This window comes from Oncorhynchus keta, chromosome 28 (genome assembly GCF_023373465.1).
Source record: "Oncorhynchus keta strain PuntledgeMale-10-30-2019 chromosome 28, Oket_V2, whole genome shotgun sequence".
NCBI lineage: Eukaryota > Metazoa > Chordata > Actinopteri > Salmoniformes > Salmonidae > Oncorhynchus > Oncorhynchus keta.
In genome coordinates, this window is record NC_068448.1 from 47,663,034 (window position 1) to 47,684,321 (window position 21,288).

Genomic DNA, 21,288 nt, shown 5'->3' on the forward strand with positions numbered 1-21,288 from the left:
AAACAAATGTGGTTCCTACTGACAATTGAGATGTACAATCTATGCTGGGGACAATAAAAGGCCACTTTAAAATGTGCCGTTTTTTCACAAAACACAAAGCCACAGATGTCTCAAGTTTTGAAATGAAAAATGAGTTGAAAATACATTATATACAGTCTAAAGCAGGGGTGCAACTTTGGTTTTCAATATGGGGGACATAACTATTATTATTTTTAATTTTTTCACCAGTTGGATAAACACTCCAAACAGCCTATCCGACTGCTTGGAGGTGTCCGCATGGTCCTAAAGCATACCGTAGCCTCGTTTTTGTATCACATTCAAATGATAAAACTCGGGGGACAAAAATGTAATTTCAGAATGAGGCGGTTGGGGACAGGACATGTACTCCCCTGATTTAAAGAATCAGTGTCTTTTTGGGGTTTTGCATTTTATTATATTTTATATACAAGTCTACATCTTATTCATTTTGTTTTCCAGACAGAGTGGAACTATTTCAGCGTCTTCCTTCGCAAAGAGGGCAAAGACTCCAGCCTGCCCATGTTCTTCTGTTCCAAGTGGAGTGTGGAAAAAGTAGTGGACTACGCTGCCTCACTGGCCAGCCTCAAGAACAACAACAATATACTAACAGCTAATCTAAAAGAAAACAGCCACGAGCAGCAGGCTCCAAGTAGACAAACCTATTCTACTGTTATCGTCATACAAATACGAATCAACATTCAAATCAACATTTATTATAACGTGTAGTTTCACAATCATGTTTGTCACAATACATTTCATTAAAAAAAAACAAATCCTGACTCACTAGATCTATTTGAGTCATTTGAATACTATGAAGATGTTTTTATTTATGATTAATAAAGCTGTAGATTGTTTGGTGAAGTCACGACCTGGAAGAGGGGTTCCAATTGTCACTTTTCTAGCACTCCAACTATTGAGTAACGCTTCATTTATTTGGTATTCACTAATTGAATCAGGGAATTGGGAATATAGTACAGATATTGATTAAAGCTAAACCTTTCATGCAAGTGGATCCTAGCAAGAACCAAATCATGTCTGGCCATTTATTTAATGCACAGCTGCTTTCAACAAACCCAGGTGGGACTTGAACCCACAATCCCCAGCTCCGGAGGCTGATGCCTTATCCATTAGGCCACTGGGTCTCTTATTCCTAACAGACAATTACATCTCGGTGGGGTAAACATACTTGAAAAGTTTTGACGCATGCCAGCAAAGCCATTACACAAGACAATACAACATTAAAGAAAACATTAATTGCACTACAACGGTGACAAACGGTACCCACAAACAGTTAGGCCCTATATAAAGCTTTCCCAACAGCAGAGCTTTCTTTTCAGCAGCAAAACATCCTTACCACTGCTACACCTGGCTATCAGCGGAGCCTTGTCGAGCAGCAAAACAGTCCATTCAGCCTCGTTTACTGCCTTAAAAAAACATACTGTAGCTGATATGGCTGACTTGCTTAAACAAATGTGGTTCCTACTGACAATTGAGATGTACAATCTATGCTGGGGACAATAAAAGGCCACTTTAAAATGTGCCGCTTTTTTCACAAAACACAAAGCCACAGATGTCTCAAGTTTTGAAATGAAAAATGAGTTGAAAATACATTATATACAGTCTAAAGCAGGGGTGCAACTTTGGTTTTCAATATGGGGGGACATAACTATTATTATTTTTAATTTTTTCACCAGTTGGATAAACACTCCAAACAGCCTATCCGACTGCTTGGAGGTGTCCGCATGGTCCTAAAGCATACCGTAGCCTCGTTTTGTATCACATTCAAATGATAAAACTCGGGGGACAAAAATGTAATTTCAGAATGAGGCGGTTGGGGACAGGACATGTACTCCCCTGATTTAAAGAATCAGTGTCTTTTGGGGGTTTTGCATTTTATTATATTTTATATACAAGTCTACATCTTATTCATTTTGTTTTCCAGACAGAGTGGAACTATTTCAACGTCTTCCTTCGCAAAGAGGGCAAAGACTCCAGCCTGCCCATGTTCTTCTGTTCCAAGTGGAGTGTGGAAAAAGTAGTGGACTACGCTGACTCACTGGCCAGCCTCAAGAACAACAACAATATACTAACAGCTAATCTAAAAGAAAACAGCCACGAGCAGCAGGCTCCAAGTAGACAAACCTATTCTACTGTTATCGTCATACAAATACGAATCAACATTCAAATCAACATTTATTATAACGTGTAGTTTCACAATCATGTTTGTCACAATACATTTCATAAAAAAAAACAAATCCTGACTCACTAGATCTATTGGAGTCATTTGAATACTATGAAGATGTTTTTATTTATGATTAATAAAGCTGTAGATTGTTTGGTGAAGTCACGACCTGGAAGAGGGGTTCCAATTGTCACTTTTCTAGCACTCCAACTATTGAGTAAAGCTTCATTTATTTGGTATTCACTAATTGAATCAGGGAATTGGGAATATAGTACAGATTTTGATTAAAGCTAAAACTTTCATGCAAGTGGATCTTAGCAAGAACCAAGTCATGTCTGGCCATTTATTTAATGCACAGCTGCTTTCAACAGACCCATGTGGGACTTGAACCTACAATCCCCAGCTCCGGAGGCTGATGCCTTATCCATTAGGCCACTGGATCTCTTATTCCTAACAGACAATTACATCTCGGTGGGGTAAACATACTTGAAAAGTTTTGACGCATGCCAGCAAAGCCATTACACAAGACAATACAACATTAAAGAAAACATTAATTGCACTACAACGGTGACAAACGGTACCCACAAACAGTTAGGTCCTATATAAAGCTTTCCCAACAGCAGAGCTTTCTTTTCAGCAGCAAAACATCCTTACCACTGCTACACCTGGCTATCAGCGGAGCCTTGTCGAGCAGCAAAACAGTTCATTCAGCCTCGTTTACTGCCTTAAAAAAAACATACTGTAGCTGATATGGCTGACTTGCTTAAACAAATGTGGTTCCTACTGACAATTGAGATGTACAATCTATGCTGGGGACAATAAAAGGCCACTTTAAAATGTGCCGTTTTTTCACAAAACACAAAGCCACAGATGTCTCAAGTTTTGAAATGAAAATGAGTTGAAAATACATTATATACAGTCTAAAGCAGGGGTGCAACTTTGGTTTTCAATATGGGGGACATAACTATTATTATTTTTAATTTTTTCACCAGTTGGATAAACACTCCAAACAGCCTTTTTCCGACTGCTTGGAGGTGTCCGCATGGTCCTAAAGCATACCGTAGCCTCGTTTTGTATCACATTCAAATGATAAAACTCGGGGGACAAAAATGTCATTTCAGAATGAGGCGGTTGGGGACAGGACATGTACTCCCCTGATTTAAAGAATCAGTGTCTTTTGGGGGTTTTGCATTTTATTAAATTTTATATACAAGTCTACATCTTATTCATTTTGTTTTCCAGACAGAGTGGAACTATTTCAACGTCTTCCTTCCCAAAGAGGGCAAAGACTCCAGCCTGCCCATGTTCTTCTGTTCCAAGTGGAGTGTGGAAAAAGTAGTGGACTACGCTGCCTCACTGGCCAGCCTCAAGAACAACAACAATATACGAACAGCTAATCTAAAAGAAAACAGCCACGAGCAGCAGGCTCCAAGTAGACAAACCTATTCTACTGTTATCGTCATACAAATACGAATCAACATTCAAATCAACTTTTATTATAACGTGTAGTTTCACAATCATGTTTGTCACAATACATTTCACATAAAAAACAAATCCTGACTCACTAGATCTATTGGAGTCATTTGAATACTATGAAGATGTTTTTATTTATGATTAATAAAGGTGTAGATTGTTTTGTGAAGTCCTGACCTGGAAGAGGGGTTCCAATTGTCACTTTTCTAGCACTCCAACTATTGAGTAACGCTTCATTTATTTGGAATTCACTAATTGAATTAGGGAATTGGGAATATAGTACAGATATTGATTAAAGCTAAACCTTTCATGCAAGTGGATCTTAGCAAGGACCAAGTCATGTCTGGCCATTTATTTAATGCACAGCTGCTTTCAACAGACCCAGGTGGGACTTGAACCCACAATCCCCAGCTCCGGAGGCTGATGCCTTATCCATTAGGCCACTGGATCTCTTATTCCTAACAGACATCTCGGTGGGGTAAACATACTTGAAAAGTTTTGACGCATGCCAGCAAAGCCATTACACAAGACAATACAACATTAAAGAAAACATTAATTGCACTACAACGGTGACAAACGGTACCCACAAACAGTTAGGTCCTATATAAAGCTTTCCCAACAGCAGAGCTTTCTTTTCAGCAGCAAAACATCCTTACCACTGCTACACCTGGCTATCAGCGGAGCCTTGTCGAGCAGCAAAACAGTTCATTCAGCCTCGTTTACTGCCTTAAAAAAACATACTGTAGCTGATATGGCTGACTTGCTTAAACAAATGTGGTTCCTACTGACAATTGAGATGTACAATCTATGCTGGGGACAATAAAAGGCCACTTTAAAATGTGCCGTTTTTTCACAAAACACAAAGCCACAGATGTCTCATTTATTTGGTATTCACTAATTGAATCAGGGAATTGGGAATATAGTACAGATATTGATTAAAGCTAAAGCTTTCATGCAAGTGGATCTTAGCAAGAACCAAGTCATGTCTGGCCATTTATTTAATGCACAGCTGCTTTCAACAGACCCAGGTGGGACTTGAACCCACAATCCCCAGCTCCGGAGGCTGATGCCTTATCCATTAGGCCACTGGATCTCTTATTCCTAACAGACAATTACATCTCGGTGGGGTAAACATACTTGAAAAGTTTTGACGCATGCCAGCAAAGCCATTACACAAGACAATACAACATTAAAGAAAACATTAATTGCACTACAACGGTGACAAACGGTACCCACAAACAGTTAGGCCCTATATAAAGCTTTCCCAACAGCAGAGCTTTCTTTTCAGCAGCAAAACATCCTTACCACTGCTACACCTGGCTATCAGCGGAGCCTTGTCGAGCAGCAAAACAGTTAATTCAGCCTCGTTTACTGCCTTAAAAAAACATACTGTAGCTGATATGGCTGACTTGCTTAAACAAATGTGGTTCCTACTGACAATTGAGATGTACAATCTATGCTGGGGACAATAAAAGGCCACTTTAAAATGTGCCATTTTTTCACAAAACACAAAGCCACAGATGTCTCAAGTTTTGAAATGAAAAATGAGTTGAAAATACATTATATACAGTCTAAAGCAGGGGTGCAACTTTGGTTTTCAATATGGGGGGACATAACTATTATTATTTTTAACTTTTTCACCAGTTGGATAAACACTCCAAACAGCCTTTTTCCGACTGCTTGGAGGTGTCCGCATGGTCCTAAAGCATACCGTAGCCTCGTTTTGTATCACATTCAAATGATAAAACTCGGGGGACAAAAATGTAATTTCAGAATGAGGCGGTTGGGGACAGGACATGTACTCCCTGATTTAAAGAATCAGTGTCTTTTGGGGGTTTTGCATTTTATTATATTTTATATACAAGTCTACATCTTATTCATTTTGTTTTCCAGACAGAGTGGAACTATTTCAACGTCTTCCTTCGCAAAGAGGGCAAAGACTCCAGCCTGCCCATGTTCTTCTGTTCCAAGTGGAGTGTGGAAAAAGTAGTGGACTACGCTGACTCACTGGCCAGCCTCAAGAACAACAACAATATACTAACAGCTAATCTAAAAGAAAACAGCCACGAGCAGCAGGCTCCAAGTAGACAAACCTATTCTACTGTTATCGTCATACAAATACGAATCAACATTCAAATCAACATTTATTATAACGTGTAGTTTCACAATCATGTTTGTCACAATACATTTCATTAAAAAAAAACAAATCCTGACTCACTAGATCTATTGAGTCATTTGAATACTATGAAGATGTTTTTATTTATGATTAATAAAGCTGTAGATTGTTTGGTGAAGTCACGACCTGGAAGAGGGGTTCCAATTGTCACTTTTCTAGCACTCCAACTATTGAGTAAAGCTTCATTTATTTGGTATTCACTAATTGAATCAGGGAATTGGGAATATAGTACAGATATTGATTAAAGCTAAACCTTTCATGCAAGTGGATCTTAGCAAGAACCAAGTCATGTCTGGCCATTTATTTAATGCACAGCTGCTTTTAACAGACCCATGTGGGACTTGAACCCACAATCCCCAGCTCCGGAGGCTGATGCCTTATCCATTAGGCCACTGGATCTCTTATTACCAAAAGACAATTACATCTCGGTGGGGTAAACATACTTGAAAAGTTTTGACGCATGCCAGCAAAGCCATTACACAAGACAATACAACATTAAAGAAAACATTAATTGCACTACAACGGTGACAAACGGTACCCACAAACAGTTAGGTCCTATATAAAGCTTTCCCAACAGCAGAGCTTTCTTTTCAGCAGCAAAACATCCTTACCACTGCTACACCTGGCTATCAGCGGAGCCTTGTCGAGCAGCAAAACAGTCCATTCAGCCTCGTTTACTGCCTTAAAAAAACATACTGTAGCTGATATGGCTGACTTGCTTAAACAAATGTGGTTCCTACTGACAATTGAGATGTACAATCTATGCTGGGGACAATAAAAGGCCACTTTAAAATGTGCCGTTTTTTCACAAAACACAAAGCCACAGATGTCTCAAGTTTTGAAATGAAAAATGAGTTGAAAATACATTATATACAGTCTAAAGCAGGGGTGCAACTTTGGTTTTCAATATGGGGGACATAACTATTATTATTTTTAATTTTTTCACCAGTTGGATAAACACTCCAAACAGCCTTTTTCCGACTGCTTGGAGGTGTCCGCATGGTCCTAAAGCATACCGTAGCCTCGTTTTGTATCACATTCAAATGATAAAACTCGGGGGACAAAAATGTAATTTCAGAATGAGGCGGTTGGGGACAGGACATGTACTCCCCTGATTTAAAGAATCTGTGTCTTTTTGGGGGTTTTGCATTTTATTATATTTTATATACAAGTCTACATCTTATTCATTTTGTTTTCCAGACAGAGTGGAACTATTTCAACGTCTTCCTTCGCAAAGAGGGCAAAGACTCCAGCCTGCCCATGTTCTTCTGTTCCAAGTGGAGTGTGGAAAAGTAGTGGACTACGCTGCCTCACTGGCCAGCCTCAAGAACAACAATATACTAACAGCTAATCTAAAAGAAAACAGCCACGAGCAGCAGACTCCAAGTAGACAAACCTATTCTACTGTTATCGTCATACAAATACGAATCAACATTCAAATCAACTTGTATTATAACGTGTAGTTTCACAATCATGTTTGTCACAATACATTTCATAAAAAAAACAAATCCTGACTCACTAGATCTATTGGAGTCATTTGAATACTATGAATATGTTTTTATTTATGATTAATAAAGCTGTAGATTGTTTGGTGAAGTCACGACCTGGAAGAGGGGTTCCAATTGTCACTTTTCTAGCACTCCAACTATTGAGTAAAGCTTCATTTATTTGGTATTCACTAATTGAATCAGGGAATTGGGAATATAGTACAGATATTGATTAAAGCTAAAACTTTCATGCAAGTGGATCTTAGCAAGAACCAAGTCATGTCTGGCCATTTATTTAATGCACAGCTGCTTTCAACAGACCCATGTGGGACTTGAACCTACAATCCCCAGCTCCGGAGGCTGATGCCTTATCCATTAGGCCACTGGATCTCTTATTACCAAAAGACAATTACATCTCGGTGGGGTAAACATACTTGAAAAGTTTTGACGCATGCCAGCAAAGCCATTACACAAGACAATACAACATTAAAGAAAACATTCATTGCACTACAACGGTGACAAACGGTACCCACAAACAGTTAGGCCCTATATAAAGCTTTCCCAACAGCAGAGCTTTCTTTTCAGCAGCAAAACATCCTTACCACTGCTACACCTGGCTATCAGCGGAGCCTTGTCGAGCAGCAAAACAGTTCATTCAGCCTCGTTTACTGCCTTAAAAAAACATACTGTAGCTGATATGGCTGACTTGCTTAAACAAATGTGGTTCCTACTGACAATTGAGATGTACAATCTATGCTGGGGACAATAAAAGGCCACTTTAAAATGTGCCGTTTTTTCACAAAACACAAAGCCACAGATGTCTCAAGTTTTGAAATGAAAAATGAGTTGAAAATACATTATATACAGTCTAAAGCAGGGGTGCAACTTTGGTTTTCAATATGGGGGACATAACTATTATTATTTTTAATTTTTTCACCAGTTGGATAAACACTCCAAACAGCCTATCCGACTGCTTGGAGGTGTCCGCATGGTCCTAAAGCATACCGTAGCCTCGTTTTGTATCACATTCAAATGATAAAACTCGGGGGGACAAAAATGTAATTTCAGAATGAGGCGGTTGGGGACAGGACATGTACTCCCCTGATTTAAAGAATCTGTGTATTTTTGGGGGTTTTGCATTTTATTATATTTTATATACAAGTCTACATCTTATTCATTTTGTTTTCCAGACAGAGTGGAACTATTTCAACGTCTTCCTTCGCAAAGAGGGCAAAGACTCCAGCCTGCCCATGTTCTTCTGTTCCAAGTGGAGTGTGGAAAAAGTAGTGGACTACGCTGCCTCACTGGCCAGCCTCAAGAACAACAATATACTAACAGCTAATCTAAAAGAAAACAGCCACGAGCAGCAGACTCCAAGTAGACAAACCTATTCTACTGTTATCGTCATACAAATACGAATCAACATTCAAATCAACATTTATTATAACGTGTAGTTTCACAATCATGTTTGTCACAATACATTTCATTAAAAAAACAAATCCTGACTCACTAGATCTATTGGAGTCATTTGAATACTATGAAGATGTTTTTATTTATGATTAATAAAGCTGTAGATTGTTTGGTGAAGTCACGACCTGGAAGAGGGGTTCCAATTGTCACTTTTCTAGCACTCCAACTATTGAGTAACGCTTCATTTATTTGGTATTCACTAATTGAATCAGGGAATTGGGAATATAGTACAGATATTGATTAAAGCTAAAACTTTCATGCAAGTGGATCTTAGCAAGAACCAAGTCATGTCTGGCCATTTATTTAATGCACAGCTGCTTTCAACAGACCCATGTGGGACTTGAACCCACAATCCCCAGCTCCGGAGGCTGATGCCTTATCCATTAGGCCACTGGATCTCTTATTCCTAACAGACAATTACATCTCGGTGGCGTAAACATACTTGAAAAGTTTTGACGCATGCCAGCAAAGCCATTACACAAGACAATACAACATTAAAGAAAACATTAATTGCACTACAACGGTGACAAACGGTACCCACAAACAGTTAGGCCCTATATAAAGCTTTCCCAACAGCAGAGCTTTCTTTTCAGCAGCAAAACATCCTTACCACTGCTACACCTGGCTATCAGCGGAGCCTTGTCGAGCAGCAAAACAGTTCATTCAGCCTCGTTTACTGCCTTAAAAAAAACATACTGTAGCTGATATGGCTGACTTGCTTAAACAAATGTGGTTCCTACTGACAATTGAGATGTACAATCTATGCTGGGGACAATAAAAGGCCACTTTAAAATGTGCCGTTTTTTCACAAAACACAAAGCCACAGATGTCTCAAGTTTTGAAATGAAAAATGAGTTGAAAATACATTATATACAGTCTAAAGCAGGGGTGCAACTTTGGTTTTCAATATGGGGGGGACATAACTATTATTATTTTTATTTTTTTCACCAGTTGGATAAACACTCCAAACAGCCTTTTCCGACTGCTTGGAGGTGTCCGCATGGTCCTAAAGCATACCGTAGCCTCGTTTTGTATCACATTCAAATGATAAAACTCGGGGGACAAAAATGTAATTTCAGAATGAGGCGGTTGGGGACAGGACATGTACTCCCTGATTTAAAGAATCAGTGTCTTTTTGGGGGTTTTGCATTTTATTATATTTTATATACAAGTCTACATCTTATTCATTTTGTTTTCCAGACAGAGTGGAACTATTTCAACGTCTTCCTTCGCAAAGAGGGCAAAGACTCCAGCCTGCCCATGTTCTTCTGTTCCAAGTGGAGTGTGGAAAAAGTAGTGGACTACGCTGCCTCACTGGCCAGCCTCAAGAACAACAACAATATACTAACAGCTAATCTAAAAGAAAACAGCCACGAGCAGCAGGCTCCAAGTAGACAAACCTATTCTACTGTTATCGTCATACAAATACGAATCAACATTCAAATCAACATTTATTATAACGTGTAGTTTCACAATCATGTTTGTCACAATACATTTCATTAAAAAAAAACAAATCCTGACTCACTAGATCTATTGGAGTCATTTGAATACTATGAAGATGTTTTTATTTATGATTAATAAAGCTGTAGATTGTTTGGTGAAGTCACGACCTGGAAGAGGGGTTCCAATTGTCACTTTTCTAGCACTCCAACTATTGAGTAACGCTTCATTTATTTGGAATTCACTAATTGAATCAGGGAATTGGGAATATAGTACAGATATTGATTAAAGCTAAACCTTTCATGCAAGTGGATCTTAGCAAGAACCAAGTCATGTCTGGCCATTTATTTAATGCACAGCTGCTTTCAACAGACCCAGGTGGGACTTGAACCCACAATCCCCAGCTCCGGAGGCTGATGCCTTATCCATTAGGCCACTGGATCTCTTATTCCTAACAGACAATTACATCTCGGTGGCGTAAACATACTTGAAAAGTTTTGACGCATGCCAGCAAAGCCATTACACAAGACAATACAACATTAAAGAAAACATTAATTGCACTACAACGGTGACAAACGGTACCCACAAACAGTTAGGCCCTATATAAAGCTTTCCCAACAGCAGAGCTTTCTTTTCAGCAGCAAAACATCCTTACCACTGCTACACCTGGCTATCAGCGGAGCCTTGTCGAGCAGCAAAACAGTTCATTCAGCCTCGTTTACTGCCTTAAAAAAAACATACTGTAGCTGATATGGCTGACTTGCTTAAACAAATGTGGTTCCTACTGACAATTGAGATGTACAATCTATGCTGGGGACAATAAAAGGCCACTTTAAAATGTGCCGTTTTTTCACAAAACACAAAGCCACAGATGTCTCAAGTTTTGAAATGAAAAATGAGTTGAAAATACATTATATACAGTCTAAAGCAGGGGTGCAACTTTGGTCTTCAATATGGGGGACATAAATATTATTATTTTTAACTTTTTCACCAGTTGGATAAACACTCCAAACAGCCTTTTTCCGACTGCTTGGAGGTGTCCGCATGGTCCTAAAGCATACCGTAGCCTCGTTTTGTATCACATTCAAATGATAAAACTCGGGGGGACAAAAATGTAATTTCAGAATGAGGCGGTTGGGGACAGGACATGTACTCCCCTGATTTAAAGAATCTGTGTCTTTTTGGGGGTTTTGCATTTTATTATATTTTATATACAAGTCTACATCTTATTCATTTTGTTTTCGAGACAGAGTGGAACTATTTCAACGTCTTCCTTCGCAAAGAGGGCAAAGACTCCAGCCTGCCCATGTTCTTCTGTTCCAAGTGGAGTGTGGAAAAAGTAGTGGACTACGCTGACTCACTGGCCAGCCTCAAGAACAACAACAATATACTAACAGCTAATCTAAAAGAAAACAGCCACGAGCAGCAGGCTCCAAGTAGACAAACCTATTCTACTGTTATCGTCATACAAATACGAATCAACATTCAAATCAACATTTATTATAACGTGTAGTTTCACAATCATGTTTGTCACAATACATTTCATTAAAAAAAAAAACAAATCCTGACTCACTAGATCTATTTGAGTCATTTGAATACTATGAAGATGTTTTTATTTATGATTAATAAAGCTGTAGATTGTTTGGTGAAGTCACGACCTGGAAGAGGGGTTCCAATTGTCACTTTTCTAGCACTCCAACTATTGAGTAACGCTTCATTTATTTGGTATTCACTAATTGAATCAGGGAATTGGGAATATAGTACAGATATTGATTAAAGCTAAACCTTTCATGCAAGTGGATCTTAGCAAGAACCAAGTCATGTCTGGCCATTTATTTAATGCACAGCTGCTTTCAACAGACCCAGGTGGGACTTGAACCCACAATCCCCAGCTCCGGAGGCTGATGCCTTATCCATTAGGCCACTGGGTCTCTTATTCCTAACAGACAATTACATCTCGGTGGGGTAAACATACTTGAAAAGTTTTGACGCATGCCAGCAAAGCCATTACACAAGACAATACAACATTAAAGAAAACATTAATTGCACTACAACGGTGACAAACGGTACCCACAAACAGTTAGGCCCTATATAAAGCTTTCCCAACAGCAGAGCTTTCTTTTCAGCAGCAAAACATCCTTACCACTGCTACACCTGGCTATCAGCGGAGCCTTGTCGAGCAGCAAAACAGTCCATTCAGCCTCGTTTACTGCCTTAAAAAAACATACTGTAGCTGATATGGCTGACTTGCTTAAACAAATGTGGTTCCTACTGACAATTGAGATGTACAATCTATGCTGGGGACAATAAAAGGCCACTTTAAAATGTGCCGTTTTTCACAAAACACAAAGCCACAGATGTCTCAAGTTTTGAAATGAAAAATGAGTTGAAAATACATTATATACAGTCTAAAGCAGGGGTGCAACTTTGGTTTTCAATATGGGGGGACATAACTATTATTATTTTTAATTTTTTTCACCAGTTGGATAAACACTCCAAACAGCCTATCCGACTGCTTGGAGGTGTCCGCATGGTCCTAAAGCATACCGTAGCCTCGTTTTGTATCACATTCAAATGATAAAACTCGGGGGGACAAAAATGTAATTTCAGAATGAGGCGGTTGGGGACAGGACATGTACTCCCTGATTTAAAGAATCAGTGTCTTTTGGGGGTTTTGCATTTTATTATATTTTATATACAAGTCTACATCTTATTCATTTTGTTTTCCAGACAGAGTGGAACTATTTCAACGTCTTCCTTCGCAAAGAGGGCAAAGACTCCAGCCTGCCCATGTTCTTCTGTTCCAAGTGGAGTGTGGAAAAAGTAGTGGACTACGCTGCCTCACTGGCCAGCCTCAAGAACAACAACAATATACTAACAGCTAATCTAAAAGAAAACAGCCACGAGCAGCAGGCTCCAAGTAGACAAACCTATTCTACTGTTATCGTCATACAAATACGAATCAACATTCAAATCAACATTTATTATAACGTGTAGTTTCACAATCATGTTTGTCACAATACATTTCATTAAAAAAAAAAACAAATCCTGACTCACTAGATCTATTGAGTCATTTGAATACTATGAAGATGTTTTTATTTATGATTAATAAAGCTGTAGATTGTTTGGTGAAGTCACGACCTGGAAGAGGGGTTCCAATTGTCACTTTTCTAGCACTCCAACTATTGAGTAACGCTTCATTTATTTGGAATTCACTAATTGAATCAGGGAATTGGGAATATAGTACAGATATTGATTAAAGCTAAACCTTTCATGCAAGTGGATCTTAGCAAGAACCAAGTCATGTCTGGCCATTTATTTAATGCACAGCTGCTTTCAACAGACCCAGGTGGGACTTGAACCCACAATCCCCAGCTCCGGAGGCTGATGCCTTATCCATTAGGCCACTGGATCTCTTATTCCTAACAGACAATTACATCTCGGTGGCGTAAACATACTTGAAAAGTTTTGACGCATGCCAGCAAAGCCATTACACAAGACAATACAACATTAAAGAAAACATTAATTGCACTACAACGGTGACAAACGGTACCCACAAACAGTTAGGCCCTATATAAAGCTTTCCCAACAGCAGAGCTTTCTTTTCAGCAGCAAAACATCCTTACCACTGCTACACCTGGCTATCAGCGGAGCCTTGTCGAGCAGCAAAACAGTTCATTCAGCCTCGTTTACTGCCTTAAAAAAAACATACTGTAGCTGATATGGCTGACTTGCTTAAACAAATGTGGTTCCTACTGACAATTGAGATGTACAATCTATGCTGGGGACAATAAAAGGCCACTTTAAAATGTGCCGTTTTTTCACAAAACACAAAGCCACAGATGTCTCAAGTTTTGAAATGAAAAATGAGTTGAAAATACATTATATACAGTCTAAAGCAGGGGTGCAACTTTGGTTTTCAATATGGGGGGGACATAACTATTATTATTTTTAATTTTTCACCAGTTGGATAAACACTCCAAACAGCCTATCCGACTGCTTGGAGGTGTCCGCATGGTCCTAAAGCATACCGTAGCCTCGTTTTGTATCACATTCAAATGATAAAACTCGGGGGACAAAAATGTAATTTCAGAATGAGGCGGTTGGGGACAGGACATGTACTCCCTGATTTAAAGAATCAGTGTCTTTTTGGGGGTTTTGCATTTTATTATATTTTATATACAAGTCTACATCTTATTCATTTTGTTTTCCAGACAGAGTGGAACTATTTCAACGTCTTCCTTCGCAAAGAGGGCAAAGACTCCAGCCTGCCCATGTTCTTCTGTTCCAAGTGGAGTGTGGAAAAAGTAGTGGACTACGCTGCCTCACTGGCCAGCCTCAAGAACAACAACAATATACTAACAGCTAATCTAAAAGAAAACAGCCACGAGCAGCAGGCTCCAAGTAGACAAACCTATTCCTGTTATCGTCATACAAATACGAATCAACATTCAAATCAACTTTTATTATAACGTGTAGTTTCACAATCATGTTTGTCACAATACATTTCATTAAAAAAAAACAAATCCTGACACACTAGATCTATTGAGTCATTTGAATACTATGAAGATGTTTTTATTTATGATTAATAAAGTGTAGATTGTTTTGTGAAGTCCTGACCTGGAAGAGGGGTTCCAATTGTCACTTTTCTAGCACTCCAACTATTGAGTAACGCTTCATTTATTTGGTATTCACTAATTGAATTAGGTAATTGGGAATATAGTACAGATATTGATTAAAGCGAAACCTTTCATGCAAGTGGATCTTAGCAAGAACCAAATCATGTCTGGCCATTTATTTAATGCACAGCTGCTTTCAACAGACCCAGGTGGGACTTGAACCCACAATCCCCAGCTCCGGAGGCTGATGCCTTATCCATTAGGCCACTGGATCTCTTATTCCTAACAGACATCTCGGTGGGGTAAACATACTTGAAAAGTTTTGACGCATGCCAGCAAAGCCATTACACAAGACAATACAACATTAAAGAAAACATTAATTGCACTACAACGGTGACAAACGGTACCCACAAACAGTTAGGTCCTATATAAAGCTTTCCCAACAGCAGAGCTTTCTTTTCAGCAGCAAAACATCCTTACCACTGCTACACCTGGCTATCAGCGGAGCCTTGTCGAGCAGCAAAACAGTTCATTCAGCCTCGTTTACTGCCTTAAAAAAACATACTGTAGCTGATATGGCTGACTTGCTTAAACAAATGTGGTTCCTACTGACAATTGAGATGTACAATCTATGCTGGGGACAATAAAAGGCCACTTTAAAATGTGCCGTTTTTTCACAAAACACAAAGCCACAGATGTCTCATTTATTTGGTATTCACTAATTGAATCAGGGAATTGGGAATATAGTACAGATATTGATTAAAGCTAAACCTTTCATGCAAGTGGATCTTAGCAAGTTTTCAAGTCATGTCTGGCCATTTATTTAATGCACAGCTGCTTTCAACAGACCCAGGTGGGACTTGAACCCACAATCCCCAGCTTGGAGGCTGATGCCTTATCCATTAGGCCACTGGATCTCTTATTATCCAACAGACAATTACATCTCGGTGGGGTAAACATACTTGAAAAGTTTTGACGCATGCCAGCAAAGCCATTACACAAACAATACAACATTAAAGAAAACATTCATTGCACTACAACGGTGACAAACGGTACCCACAAACAGTTAGGCCCTATATAAAGCTTTCCCAACAGCAGAGCTTTCTTTTCAGCAGCAAAACATCCTTACCACTGCTACACCTGGCTATCAGCTGTTCCAAGTGGAGCAGCAAAACAGTTCATTCAGCCTTGTTTACTGCCTCAAAAAAAACATACTGTAGCTGATATGGCTGACTTGCTTAAACAAATGTGGTTCCTACTGACAATTGAGATGTACAATCTATGCTGGGGACAATAAAAGGCCACTTTAAAATGTGCAGTTTTTCACAAAACACAAAGCCACAGATGTCTCAAGTTTTGAAATGAAAATGAGTTGAAAATACATTATATACAGTCTAAAGCAGGGGTGCAACTTTGGTTTTCAATATGGGGGACATAACTATTATTATTTTTAATTTTTTCACCAGTTGGATAAACACTCCAAACAGCCTATCCGACTGCTTGGAGGTGTCCGCATGGTCCTAAAGATACCGTAGCCTCGTTTTGTATCACATTCAAATGATAAAATTTGGGGACAAAAATGTAATTTCAGAATGAGGCGGTTGGGGACAGGACATGTACTCCCCTGATTTAAAGAATCAGTTTCTTTTTGGGGTTTTGCATTTTATTATATTTTATATACAAGTCTACATCTTATTCATTTTGTTTTCCAGACAGAGTGGAACTATTTCAACGTCTTCCTTCCCAAAGAGGGCAAAGACTCCAGCCTGCCCATGTTCTTCTGTTCCAAGTGGAGTGTGGAAAAGTAGTGGACTACGCTGCCTCACTGGCCAGCCTCAAGAACAACAACAATATACTAACAGCTAATCTAAAAGAAAACAGCCACGAGCAGCAGGCTCCAAGTAGACAAAATTCTACTGTTATCGTCATACAAATACGAATCAACATTCAAATCAACATTTATTATAACGTGTAGTTTCACAATCATGTTTGTCACAATACATTTCATTAAAAAAACAAATCCTGACTCACTAGATCTATTGGAGTCATTTGAATACTATGAAGATGTTTTTATTTATGATTAATAAAGCTGTAGATTGTTTGGTGAAGTCACGACCTGGAAGAGGGGTTCCAATTGTCACTTTTCTAGCACTCCAACTATTGAGTAACGCTTCATTTATTTGGAATTCACTAATTGAATCAGGGAATTGGGAATATAGTACAGATATTGATTAAAGCTAAACCTTTCATGCAAGTGGATCTTAGCAAGAACCAAGTCATGTCTGGCCATTTATTTAATGCACAGCTGCTTTCAACAGACCAGGTGGGACTTGAACCCACAATCCCCAGCTCCGGAGGCTGATGCCTTATCCATTAGGCCACTGGATCTCTTATTCCAACAGACAATTACATCTCGGTGGGGTAAACATACTTGAAAAGTTTTGACGCATGCCAGCAAAGCCATTACACAAGACAATACAACATTAAAGAAAACATTCATTGCACTACAACGGTGACAAACGGTACCCACAAACAGTTAGGCCCTATATAAAGCTTTCCCAACAGCAGAGCTTTCTTTTCAGCAGCAAAACATCCTTACCACTGCTACACCTGGCTATCAGCGGAGCCTTGTCGAGCAGCAAAACAGTTCATTCAGCCTTGTTTACTGCCTTAAAAAAACATACTGTAGCTGATATGGCTGACTTGCTTAAACAAATGTGGTTCCTACTGACAATTGAGATGTACAATCTATGCTGGGGACAATAAAAGGCCACTTTAAAATGTGCTGTTTTTTCACAAAACACAAAGCCACAGATGTCTCAAGTTTTGAAATGAAAAATGAGTTGAAAATACATTATATACAGTCTAAAGCAGGGGTGCAACTTTGGTTTTCAATATGGGGGACATAACTATTATTATTTTTAATTTTTTCACCAGTTGGATAAACACTCCAAACAGCCTATCCGACTGCTTGGAGGTGTCCGCATGGTCCTAAAGCATACCGTAGCCTCGTTTTGTATCACATTCAAATGATAAAACTCGGGGGACAAAAATGTAATTTCAGAATGAGGCGGTTGGGGACAGGACATGTACTCCCTGATTTAAAGAATCAGTGTCTTTTGGGGGTTTTGCATTTTATTATATTTTATATACAAGTCTACATCTTATTCATTTTGTTTTCCAGACAGAGTGGAACTATTTCAACGTCTTCCTTCGCAAAGAGGGCAAAGACTCCAGCCTGCCCATGTTCTTCTGTTCCAAGTGGAGTGTGGAAAAAGTAGTGGACTACGCTGCCTCACTGGCCAGCCTCAAGAACAACAACAATATACTAACAGCTAATCTAAAAGAAAACAGCCACGAGCAGCAGGCTCCAAGTAGACAAACCTATTCTACTGTTATCGTCATACAAATACGAATCAACATTCAAATCAACATTTATTATAACGTGTAGTTTCACAATCATGTTTGTCACAATACATTTCATTAAAAAAAACAAATCCTGACTCACTAGATCTATTGGAGTCATTTGAATACTATGAAGATGTTTTTATTTATGATTAATAAAGCTGTAGATTGTTTGGTGAAGTCACGACCTGGAAGAGGGGTTCCAATTGTCACTTTTCTAGCACTCCAACTATTGAGTAACGCTTCATTTATTTGGAATTCACTAATTGAATCAGGGAATTGGGAATATAGTACAGATATTGATTAAAGCTAAACCTTTCATGCAAGTGGATCTTAGCAAGAACCAAGTCATGTCTGGCCATTTATTTAATGCACAGCTGCTTTCAACAGACCAGGTGGGACTTGAACCCACAATCCCCAGCTCCGGAGGCTGATGCCTTATCCATTAGGCCACTGGATCTCTTATTACCAAAAGACAATTACATCTCGGTGGGGTAAACATACTTGAAAAGTTTTGACGCATGCCAGCAAAGCCATTACACAAGACAATACAACATTAAAGAAAACATTCATTGCACTACAACGGTGACAAACGGTACCCACAAACAGTTAGGCCCTATATAAAGCTTTCCCAACAGCAGAGCTTTCTTTTCAGCAGCAAAACATCCTTACCACTGCTACACCTGGCTATCAGCGGAGCCTTGTCGAGCAGCAAAACAGTTCATTCAGCCTTGTTTACTGCCTTAAAAAAACATACTGTAGCTGATATGGCTGACTTGCTTAAACAAATGTGGTTCCTACTGACAATTGAGATGTACAATCTATGCTGGGGACAATAAAAGGCCACTTTAAAATGTGCTGTTTTTTCACAAAACACAAAGCCACAGATGTCTCAAGTTTTGAAATGAAAAATGAGTTGAAAATACATTATATACAGTCTAAAGCAGGGGTGCAACTTTGGTTTTCAATATGGGGGGACATAACTATTATTATTTTTAATTTTTTCACCAGTTGGATAAACACTCCAAACAGCCTATCCGACTGCTTGGAGGTGTCCGCATGGTCCTAAAGCATACCGTAGCCTCGTTTTGTATCACATTCAAATGATAAAACTCGGGGGACAAAAATGTAATTTCAGAATGAGGCGGTTGGGGACAGGACATGTACTCCCCTGATTTAAAGAATCAGTGTCTTTTTGGGGTTTTGCATTTTATTATATTTTATATACAAGTCTACATCTTATTCATTTTGTTTTCCAGACAGAGTGGAACTATTTCAACGTCTTCCTTCGCAAAGAGGGCAAAGACTCCAGCCTGCCCATGTTCTTCTGTTCCAAGTGGAGTGTGGAAAAAGTAGTGGACTACGCTGCCTCACTGGCCAGCCTCAAGAACAACAACAATATACTAACAGCTAATCTAAAAGAAAACAGCCACGAGCAGCAGGCTCCAAGTAGACAAACCTATTCTACTGTTATCGTCATACAAATACGAATCAACATTCAAATCAACATTTATTATAACGTGTAGTTTCACAATCATGTTTGTCACAATACATTTCATTAAAAAAAAACAAATCCTGACTCACTAGATCTATTGGAGTCATTTGAATACTATGAAGATGTTTTTATTTATGATTAATAAAGCTGTAGATTGTTTGGTGAAGTCACGACCTGGAAGAGGGGTTCCAATTGTCACTTTTCTAGCACTCCAACTATTGAGTAACGCTTCATTTATTTGGAATTCACTAATTGAATCAGGGAATTGGGAATATAGTACAGATATTGATTAAAGCTAAACCTTTCATGCAAGTGGATCTTAGCAAGAACCAAGTCATGTCTGGCCATTTATTTAATGCACAGCTGCTTTCAACAGACCCAGGTGGGACTTGAACCCACAATCCCCAGCTCCGGAGGCTGATGCCTTATCCATTAGGCCACTGGATCTCTTATTCCCAACAGACAATTACATCTCGGTGGGGTAAACATACTTGAAAAGTTTTGACGCATGCCAGCAAAGCCATTACACAAAGACAATACAACATTAAAGAAAACATTCATTGCACTACAACGGTGACAAACGGTACCCACAAACAGTTAGGCCCTATATAAAGCTTTCCCAACAGCAGAGCTTTCTTTTCAGCAGCAAAACATCCTTACCACTGCTACACCTGGCTATCAGCGGAGCCTTGTCGAGCAGCAAAACAGTTCATTCAGCCTCGTTTACTGCCTTAAAAAAAAACATACTGTAGCTGGTATGGCTGACTTGCTTAAACAAATGTGGTTCCTACTGACAATTGAGATGTACAATCTATGCTGGGGACAATAAAAGGCCACTTTAAAATGTGCAGTTTTTTCACAAAACACAAAGCCACAGATGTCTCAAGTTTTGAAATGAAAAATGAGTTGAAAATACATTATATATAGTCTAAAGCAGGGGTGCAACTTTGGTCTTCAATATGGGGGGGACATAACTATTATTATTTTTAATTTTTTCACCAGTTGGATAAACACTCCAAACAGCCTATCCGACTGCTTGGAGGTGTCCGCATGGTCCTAAAGCATACCGTAGCCTCGTTTTGTATCACATTCAAATGATAAAACTCGGGGGACAAAAATGTAATTTCAGAATGAGGCGGTTGGGGACAGGACATGTACTCCCCTGATTTAAAGAATCAGTGTCTTTTTGGGGTTTTGCATTTTATTATATTTTATATACAAGTCTACATCTTATTCATTTTGTTTTCCAGACAGAGTGGAACTATTTCAACGTCTTCCTTCGCAAAGAGGGCAAAGACTCCAGCCTGCCCATGTTCTTCTGTTCCAAGTGGAGTGTGGAAAAAGTAGTGGACTACGCTGCCTCACTGGCCAGCCTCAAGAACAACAACAATATACTAACAGCTAATCTAAAAGATAACAGCCACGAGCAGCAGGCTCCAAGTAGACAAACCTATTCTACTGTTATTGTCCTACAAATACGAATCAACATTCAAATCAACATTTATTATAACGTGTAGTTTCAC

General features: G+C 39.0%; 10 non-coding genes across 10 annotated transcripts; all 10 read right to left on the reverse strand.

Annotated features, from left to right (window-relative positions):
• Positions 1-1,087: 1,087 nt before the first annotated feature.
• trnar-ccg (transfer RNA arginine (anticodon CCG)) lies at positions 1,088-1,160 on the reverse strand. Its single transcript has one exon. It is a non-coding gene; the product is annotated as a tRNA-Arg (tRNA).
• Positions 1,161-4,050: 2,890 nt separating this feature from the next.
• Positions 4,051-4,123, reverse strand: trnar-ccg (transfer RNA arginine (anticodon CCG)). The gene has a single exon. It is a non-coding gene; the product is annotated as a tRNA-Arg (tRNA).
• A 570-nt stretch (positions 4,124-4,693) lies between these two features.
• On the reverse strand, positions 4,694-4,766 carry trnar-ccg (transfer RNA arginine (anticodon CCG)). The gene has a single exon. It is a non-coding gene; the product is annotated as a tRNA-Arg (tRNA).
• Positions 4,767-10,616: 5,850 nt separating this feature from the next.
• trnar-ccg (transfer RNA arginine (anticodon CCG)) lies at positions 10,617-10,689 on the reverse strand. The gene has a single exon. It is a non-coding gene; the product is annotated as a tRNA-Arg (tRNA).
• A 1,415-nt stretch (positions 10,690-12,104) lies between these two features.
• On the reverse strand, positions 12,105-12,177 carry trnar-ccg (transfer RNA arginine (anticodon CCG)). Its single transcript has one exon. It is a non-coding gene; the product is annotated as a tRNA-Arg (tRNA).
• Positions 12,178-13,587: 1,410 nt separating this feature from the next.
• trnar-ccg (transfer RNA arginine (anticodon CCG)) lies at positions 13,588-13,660 on the reverse strand. Its single transcript has one exon. It is a non-coding gene; the product is annotated as a tRNA-Arg (tRNA).
• Positions 13,661-15,066: 1,406 nt separating this feature from the next.
• Positions 15,067-15,139, reverse strand: trnar-ccg (transfer RNA arginine (anticodon CCG)). Its single transcript has one exon. It is a non-coding gene; the product is annotated as a tRNA-Arg (tRNA).
• A 2,041-nt stretch (positions 15,140-17,180) lies between these two features.
• trnar-ccg (transfer RNA arginine (anticodon CCG)) lies at positions 17,181-17,254 on the reverse strand. The gene has a single exon. It is a non-coding gene; the product is annotated as a tRNA-Arg (tRNA).
• Positions 17,255-18,657: 1,403 nt separating this feature from the next.
• trnar-ccg (transfer RNA arginine (anticodon CCG)) lies at positions 18,658-18,731 on the reverse strand. The gene has a single exon. It is a non-coding gene; the product is annotated as a tRNA-Arg (tRNA).
• Positions 18,732-20,139: 1,408 nt separating this feature from the next.
• Positions 20,140-20,212, reverse strand: trnar-ccg (transfer RNA arginine (anticodon CCG)). The gene has a single exon. It is a non-coding gene; the product is annotated as a tRNA-Arg (tRNA).
• Between the last annotated feature and the right edge of the window lie 1,076 nt (positions 20,213-21,288).